The sequence below is a fragment of the Galeopterus variegatus genome, unplaced genomic scaffold (assembly GCF_000696425.1).
Source record: "Galeopterus variegatus unplaced genomic scaffold, G_variegatus-3.0.2 Scaffold4013, whole genome shotgun sequence".
Taxonomy (NCBI): Eukaryota; Metazoa; Chordata; class Mammalia; order Dermoptera; family Cynocephalidae; genus Galeopterus; species Galeopterus variegatus.
Window position 1 is genome coordinate 157,571 of NW_007730124.1, and position 7,259 is coordinate 164,829.

The following is a 7,259-nucleotide window of genomic DNA, read 5'->3' on the forward strand; positions in this document are numbered from 1 at the left end:
AATTATTTGATAAAGTTTCAGTTGTTCCTAGCTTTAATGAGCAAAAGATGTCTGGACCTCCAGTCTGTGATTCCCACATAGTGCAAATGCATTTGGATGACTTGCTCTTATTAAAAGATACTTCTGACAAAATGTGTGCATTAAGAAGGAAGAATTGTTTTGAAATTCTCCATCAGTTTGTACCAGATGGTCTCTAAGGATCTTTCCGGCTCTGTAACTTTTAAAGGAAACAATTTCCATCTTTCTCTTCACCCAACAAAAACAAATAAGTCTTCCTTTAGATAGAAATATTTAAACTAAATATTTAAATAGAGTCAATGCCTTATTTGTCATTCTTGCTTTTTCATATTATTATATATTTTTTTAGTTTTCAATTTTACATTTCATTGATTTTCCTATATTTTCACTCTTAAAAATTTAATATAGGCAGAGGTGGAGAATTGAGATTGAGAACAAATAAAGGAACCAGAACAGGTTAACTTTTTGTTTCAGTCTTGTTTTCCAGCAAGTGAGGTTTACAAAGAGAACAACCAATATAGACAAGAGAAAGAAAAGGAGATGAAATATTGGTAACGAGGATACAAGAGGAGGAGGATTCAGATGCAGTGGGTAGAGAACTTGTCCTAATACTTCCCTGCCTTCAAGTCTCTATTACCACAAGTGCTTCATGCCCTTTATTTCTTGTCAATATACTCTTTTCTTAATAAAATCTGAGGATAGTGGAATTTAAAATTCTTGTTTTTTGTCATGGATGATGACAGAAGTAATGCTTAAGTAATGGTGTAGAAATTACACAGATTTTACTGTAAGGGAACCAGTAACAAATTAAATTGAGTCTAAGGAAAAGTCAGCAATGAATAACATTTTGAAAATGCCAACATATGAAAATTAGTTTCAATTATAGAATTATTTTTTAGTGGATATAGGTGAAAGTCAATTTTGAAGCTTAAACATTTCATCAAGATTCTTCTTGACTAACTTACTACTCATCCTAAAATTTTCTTTTTCATTTCCTTCTACCTTAGATGTCAGTGTTCTAGAACTCATTTCAGATTAGTAATTCTTACCTCTTCTTTTTGTTTTATTACTTCAGTAAGTCTAGATACTTAGCTTTGTAAAACCACTTGAGTTTGAGTACATTTCTCAGGTGTGTTCGGAGTTATAGTACATATTGTTGCTAGAAAATTTTTTTTATCATGTTCTATTTTAAGACCACATCTAGCACATTGTGGTCACTCAGAGTAGATTTATTTGACTGATTTGATGACTAAATAAGTGCATGATAGTGTATCCAACATTTCATATCATGTTCTATTTTAAGACCACATCTAGCACATTGTGGTCACTCAGCGTAGATTTATTTGACTGATTTGATGACTAAATAAGTGCATGATAGTGTATCCAACATTTCATTGTCATCACCTTCCTGTACTTCACCTGAAAATCTATAAGGTATAGCATTACTGATGAAATAACCTCTGCCATTTATTTTGAACAGCTTACCGCAAAGTTTCTTAAACATTTACCTTGATCTTTATGATCTTTATAGAATATCAAGGAAGTACATAAAGATCTTTATGATCTTTATAGAAGGAAGTACATAAAGATCTTTATGATCTTTATAGAATATCAAGGAAGTACATAAAGATCTTTATGATCTTTATAGAAGGAAGTACATAAAGATCTTTATGATCTTTATAGAATATCAAGGAAGTACATAAAGATCTTTATGATCTTTATAGAAGGAAGTACATAAAGATCTTTATGATCTTTATAGAATATCAAGGAAGTACATAAAGATCTTTATGATCTTTATAGAAGGAAGTACATAAAGATCTTTATGATCTTTATAGAATATCAAAGAATTTCCTTTGATTTATTGATTTAGTTATGTCTTTGTATCCTACCTATTTCCCAAATGGTTTCAGGCTGCTCACTTAAATTGTATGCAGTAAAAATAATGTTATTATTAAAAAATAAATAATGAAATAAAATACAAAGTTAAGAAATCAAGAATGAAGATGTGAATTAAAGTTTATGAAGTACATGTGTTGGTTGACACTGTGACTGAATTTCAGATTTGTCTTTGAAATTTCTGGATGTCAGAGCAAAAAAAAAACCAAACCTTTGCTATTATTAGGAAAATGAAGAAGTATCGTATAACTTCGTATAATGTATGCTATACGAAGTTATTACGGGCAATGCACTGAAAACATAATATGCAGCAGAATTCAATCTTCCTTTCATCTTACTGGTGTTGAATATGAGTATAAACATTTTTGCTTTTCTTTTTTGGGTAGATGGAAGGCAGATTAAGTATATTTTGCTTTTGTTTGTTATTTATTTATTTATGGCTGGCCTTACTGAAGATAATTGTTAGCCTGGATACATTTCTTAATTTTGTTGTTTATATATGCCTTGATGTCCTCCTACAGAGCAGAGTGGCCAAAAGAACAATTTATTCCACCATATGTTCCACGGTTCCGCAGTGGCTGGGAGCCCCCAATGCTGAACTTCACAGGAGCTCCATTGGAACAAGATCTTTATCACCTGGCTGAGTCTGTGGCAAATGTAGCACAACATCAGCGCAAACAAGAAATAAAAAGATTATCCAATGAGGTAAAGTTTTATCATCACCTTTTGCAGATAGTGCAGTAATCTGTGCATTCTCTTGTAATTCTGATGGTTAGTTCTCATTTATTGATCTGAAGGTTGTTCTAGAATCAGTGACTGAATGTTACCCTCTATTGCTGCCCTGAGTTGCCTCTGTCTCTTACTTCGTCATTTTTGTGACAGTTGTTCTGTTCCCCTATAAAACCCACCCCCAGCCCATATCATTCTCCTATAGCCTGTAAACCCTCGACGGGAGCGCCACCGCGCTCCCAAGTGGCGCACTCTCCAGTGCGCCACCGGGCCAGCCCAAGTAGGCCATCTGTTGAAGTTAAAGTCCTCACCTTTGAGAGATTATGGTTTACTGCTATTCAGATGTAGTTCGTGTTTTAGAGAAGTTCTCAGATTATTGCTGTCTCCACATCTGCTGTCTGTCAAGTGGCATATGTATTATTCCAAGTCAGAAACTGAGACCATGCATTTCTCTTAAGAAACTTTGGTACTTCTGAATAATTGCCAATTGTGATTTTCTGATTGAGAATTATGATCAGTGTCATATCCAGTTTTAATCTATAGAGAGCAAGAAACCATAAACCATGAAGATTTGTAAATTTGAGAGCATTTTATAAGTGCATACTGGGCAAACACTTCTAAGGCATGCAGGATAACAAAGACTTCAAAGACAACTGCAGCAAATTTTTCTTTTAACTCATTGATTTTGTTACTCCATGCTAATGTCCCAGTGGCCGAGAGTTATTCTACTCTTTGTTATGGTATACTCAAGTCTCCATTATTAGTAATAATTATTTTCCAGATCATAGGAGAGAGGAACATGGGGGAAGAGAGAAAGATAGAAAATTGAAATACTGTTTGTCTGACTTTTGGGGAGGTTGAATTTCTTATCCCCCAAATTAACTCTTAATCGAATGTGAATATATAAAGTAGATCAAAGTAGAGCTATTCCAGTAGTCATTGGGGTGGGAAGCCCAATAGTTGGCTACAATTTCACTTTTCTCACCAGTTCTCCCCGCCCCACCGCAAATATACCAAAAATAGCCAGTAGGTACCACAGCTTACAGGTCATCTTTTTTCTTTGTCCTGTCCCACTTCTCCAAAGGAGTCGCTATCTAGGAGGTAGCAAATACCTATGATGACAGGATATGTTAGTCTGCAACTGTCCTGCATGCCCTGGTATATAACTCAACATTCCAAAAGAACTTGGTAGGCAGCAAAAAAATGGCCACTTGACAGGGGAAGGATGACTAACATCTTTAATCCCTTTCTGCTTTTTCTTTTGTAGAGATGAGTGAGGAAATGTGGAAACAGAAATAGAAGAGAAGATTAGGGAGTAAAATTAATAAAGAGTTACAGTTATTATTGAAATGTATGGAGAAAATACTATTAGTACATTTTTTTTTTCCTTTTTGTCTTTTTTTACTGACCGGTAACAGGGTCGCGACCCTTGGTGTTGCGCCCGCACCGCACTCAACCAGTGAGCGGGAACCGGTCTCCACATGGGATCCGAACCCTCGGCGGGAGCGCCACCGCACTCCCAAGCGGCGCACTCTCCAGTGCGCCACTGGGCCGGCCCTATTAGTACATTTTTAATGCGACAGGTCTTGTGTTATATATACAAATAATTTTTAATTATGTTGTTAAGTCTATTAATGCTCACTTAATGATTAGAGGAAGTATTTGGCTTTTAAAGAAAGTTTTGTTTTTTAAAAAAATATAGGGTCTGTACATCTGTTAATATTAAAAAAGTTTATAGTGAATTATTTGTTTGCTTATTTTTTGGAAGTATTATTGGTCTTATGCTTAATGCATACCTTCCCTTGCAATTTATATAACTGAGCAAAGCTTTCCCCAAAATTGATACCTAATCATCATTTTTAAATATATATATNACCGCAAAGTTTCTTAAACATTTACCTTGATCTTTATGATCTTTATAGAATATCAAGGAAGTGTACCTTTGATTTATTGATTTAGTTATGTCTTTGTATCCTACCTATTTCCCAAATGGTTTCAGGCTGCTCACTTAAATTGTATGCAGTAAAAATAATGTTATTATTAAAAAATAAATAATGAAATAAAATACAAAGTTAAGAAATCAAGAATGAAGATGTGAATTAAAGTTTATGAAGTACATGTGTTGGTTGACACTGTGACTGAATTTCAGATTTGTCTTTGAAATTTCTGGATGTCAGAGCAAAAAAAAAACCAAACCTTTGCTATTATTAGGAAAATGAAGAAGTATATATCAGTTCATTAGGATTAACAGTGCTTTTCCTACTATTAAATTCTCACAATTATTTGTCTACTGGAACTCACAGATGGGATAGGTGATGTTAGGGATGCTATTTTTAACAATATTTTTTTCCTCATTCAGAGAAGGCTGTGGTGAATTTCATAAGGCTTCATAAATGTTAGTAACATTTGATAAATAGGAAACTTAAATGGAATATAGAGAAGGAAATTCCATGAAGGGATAGGTCTTAGAGTGGTCAAAATTTAGCTAGAGAAAGAACTGTTAAGAAATACATTGAGTGGTGGGTAGATTGTGTATCTCAGTTGTCCTTATGGAACCCATCTCTCAGCTCGGTTTAATAGGAGCTGGGACAGTTGTTGACAGATACTTGGATCATTGATATTCTATTTTGCTAGGATAATTTGTCATCATTATTGCAAAAACTATCTGAATGTTCTGGTCTGATAAGAAATACACAAAGATTTAGAATTTGTTTTTATAATTATTATTATTAACCTTACACTCTATTTCATGCCAAGAATGCAGTAAGTATCGTATGAAGTATATTCACTGTTCAGTAAAATTGCCATGTCATTAAGTAGGCCATCTGTTTTTTTTTTGTTTTTTTTTTTCCTTTTTGTCTTTTTTACTGACCGGCAAAGGGATCGCAACCCTCGGTGTTGCACCCGCACCGCGCTTAGCCAGTGAGCGGGAACCGGTCTCCACATGGGATCCAAACCCTCGACGGGAGCGCCACCGCGCTCCCAAGTGGCGCACTCTCCAGTGCGCCACCGGGCCAGCCCAAGTAGGCCATCTGTTGAAGTTAAAGTCCTCACCTTTGAGAGATTATGGTTTACTGCTATTCAGATGTAGTTCGTGTTTTAGAGAAGTTCTCAGATTATTGCTGTCTCCACATCTGCTGTCTGTCAAGTGGCATATGTATTATTCCAAGTCAGAAACTGAGACCATGCATTTCTCTTAAGAAACTTTGGTACTTCTGAATAATTGCCAATTGTGATTTTCTGATTGAGAATTATGATCAGTGTCATATCCAGTTTTAATCTATAGAGAGCAAGAAACCATAAACCATGAAGATTTGTAAATTTGAGAGCATTTTATAAGTGCATACTGGGCAAACACTTCTAAGGCATGCAGGATAACAAAGACTTCAAAGACAACTGCAGCAAATTTTTCTTTTAACTCATTGATTTTGTTACTCCATGCTAATGTCCCAGTGGCCGAGAGTTATTCTACTCTTTGTTATGGTATACTCAAGTCTCCATTATTAGTAATAATTATTTTCCAGATCATAGGAGAGAGGAACATGGGGGAAGAGAGAAAGATAGAAAATTGAAATACTGTTTGTCTGACTTTTGGGGAGGTTGAATTTCTTATCCCCCAAATTAACTCTTAATCGAATGTGAATATATAAAGTAGATCAAAGTAGAGCTATTCCAGTAGTCATTGGGGTGGGAAGCCCAATAGTTGGCTACAATTTCACTTTTCTCACCAGTTCTCCCCGCCCCACCGCAAATATACCAAAAATAGCCAGTAGGTACCACAGCTTACAGGTCATCTTTTTTCTTTGTCCTGTCCCACTTCTCCAAAGGAGTCGCTATCTAGGAGGTAGCAAATACCTATGATGACAGGATATGTTAGTCTGCAACTGTCCTGCATGCCCTGGTATATAACTCAACATTCCAAAAGAACTTGGTAGGCAGCAAAAAAATGGCCACTTGACAGGGGAAGGATGACTAACATCTTTAATCCCTTTCTGCTTTTTCTTTTGTAGAGATGAGTGAGGAAATGTGGAAACAGAAATAGAAGAGAAGATTAGGGAGTAAAATTAATAAAGAGTTACAGTTATTATTGAAATGTATGGAGAAAATACTATTAGAACATTTTTTTTTTCCTTTTTGTCTTTTTTTACTGACCGGTAACAGGGTCGCGACCCTTGGTGTTGCGCCCGCACCGCACTCAACCAGTGAGCGGGAACCGGTCTCCACATGGGATCCGAACCCTCGGCGGGAGCGCCACCGCACTCCCAAGCGGCGCACTCTCCAGTGCGCCACTGGGCCGGCCCTATTAGTACATTTTTAATGCGACAGGTCTTGTGTTATATATACAAATAATTTTTAATTATGTTGTTAAGTCTATTAATGCTCACTTAATGATTAGAGGAAGTATTTGGCTTTTAAAGAAAGTTTTGTTTTTTAAAAAAATATAGGGTCTGTACATCTGTTAATATTAAAAAAGTTTATAGTGAATTATTTGTTTGCTTATTTTTTGGAAGTATTATTGGTCTTATGCTTAATGCATACCTTCCCTTGCAATTTATATAACTGAGCAAAGCTTTCCCCAAAATTGATACCTAATCATCATTTTTAAATATATATAT

The 7,259-nt window shown here is 35.3% G+C and overlaps 1 protein-coding gene across 1 annotated transcript in view; it reads left to right on the forward strand.

Annotated features, from left to right (window-relative positions):
* The window catches only part of EPS8 (epidermal growth factor receptor pathway substrate 8), a 113,087-nt gene that overhangs the window by 83,064 nt on the left and 22,764 nt on the right, over positions 1-7,259 (forward strand). The window lies entirely within an intron of this gene.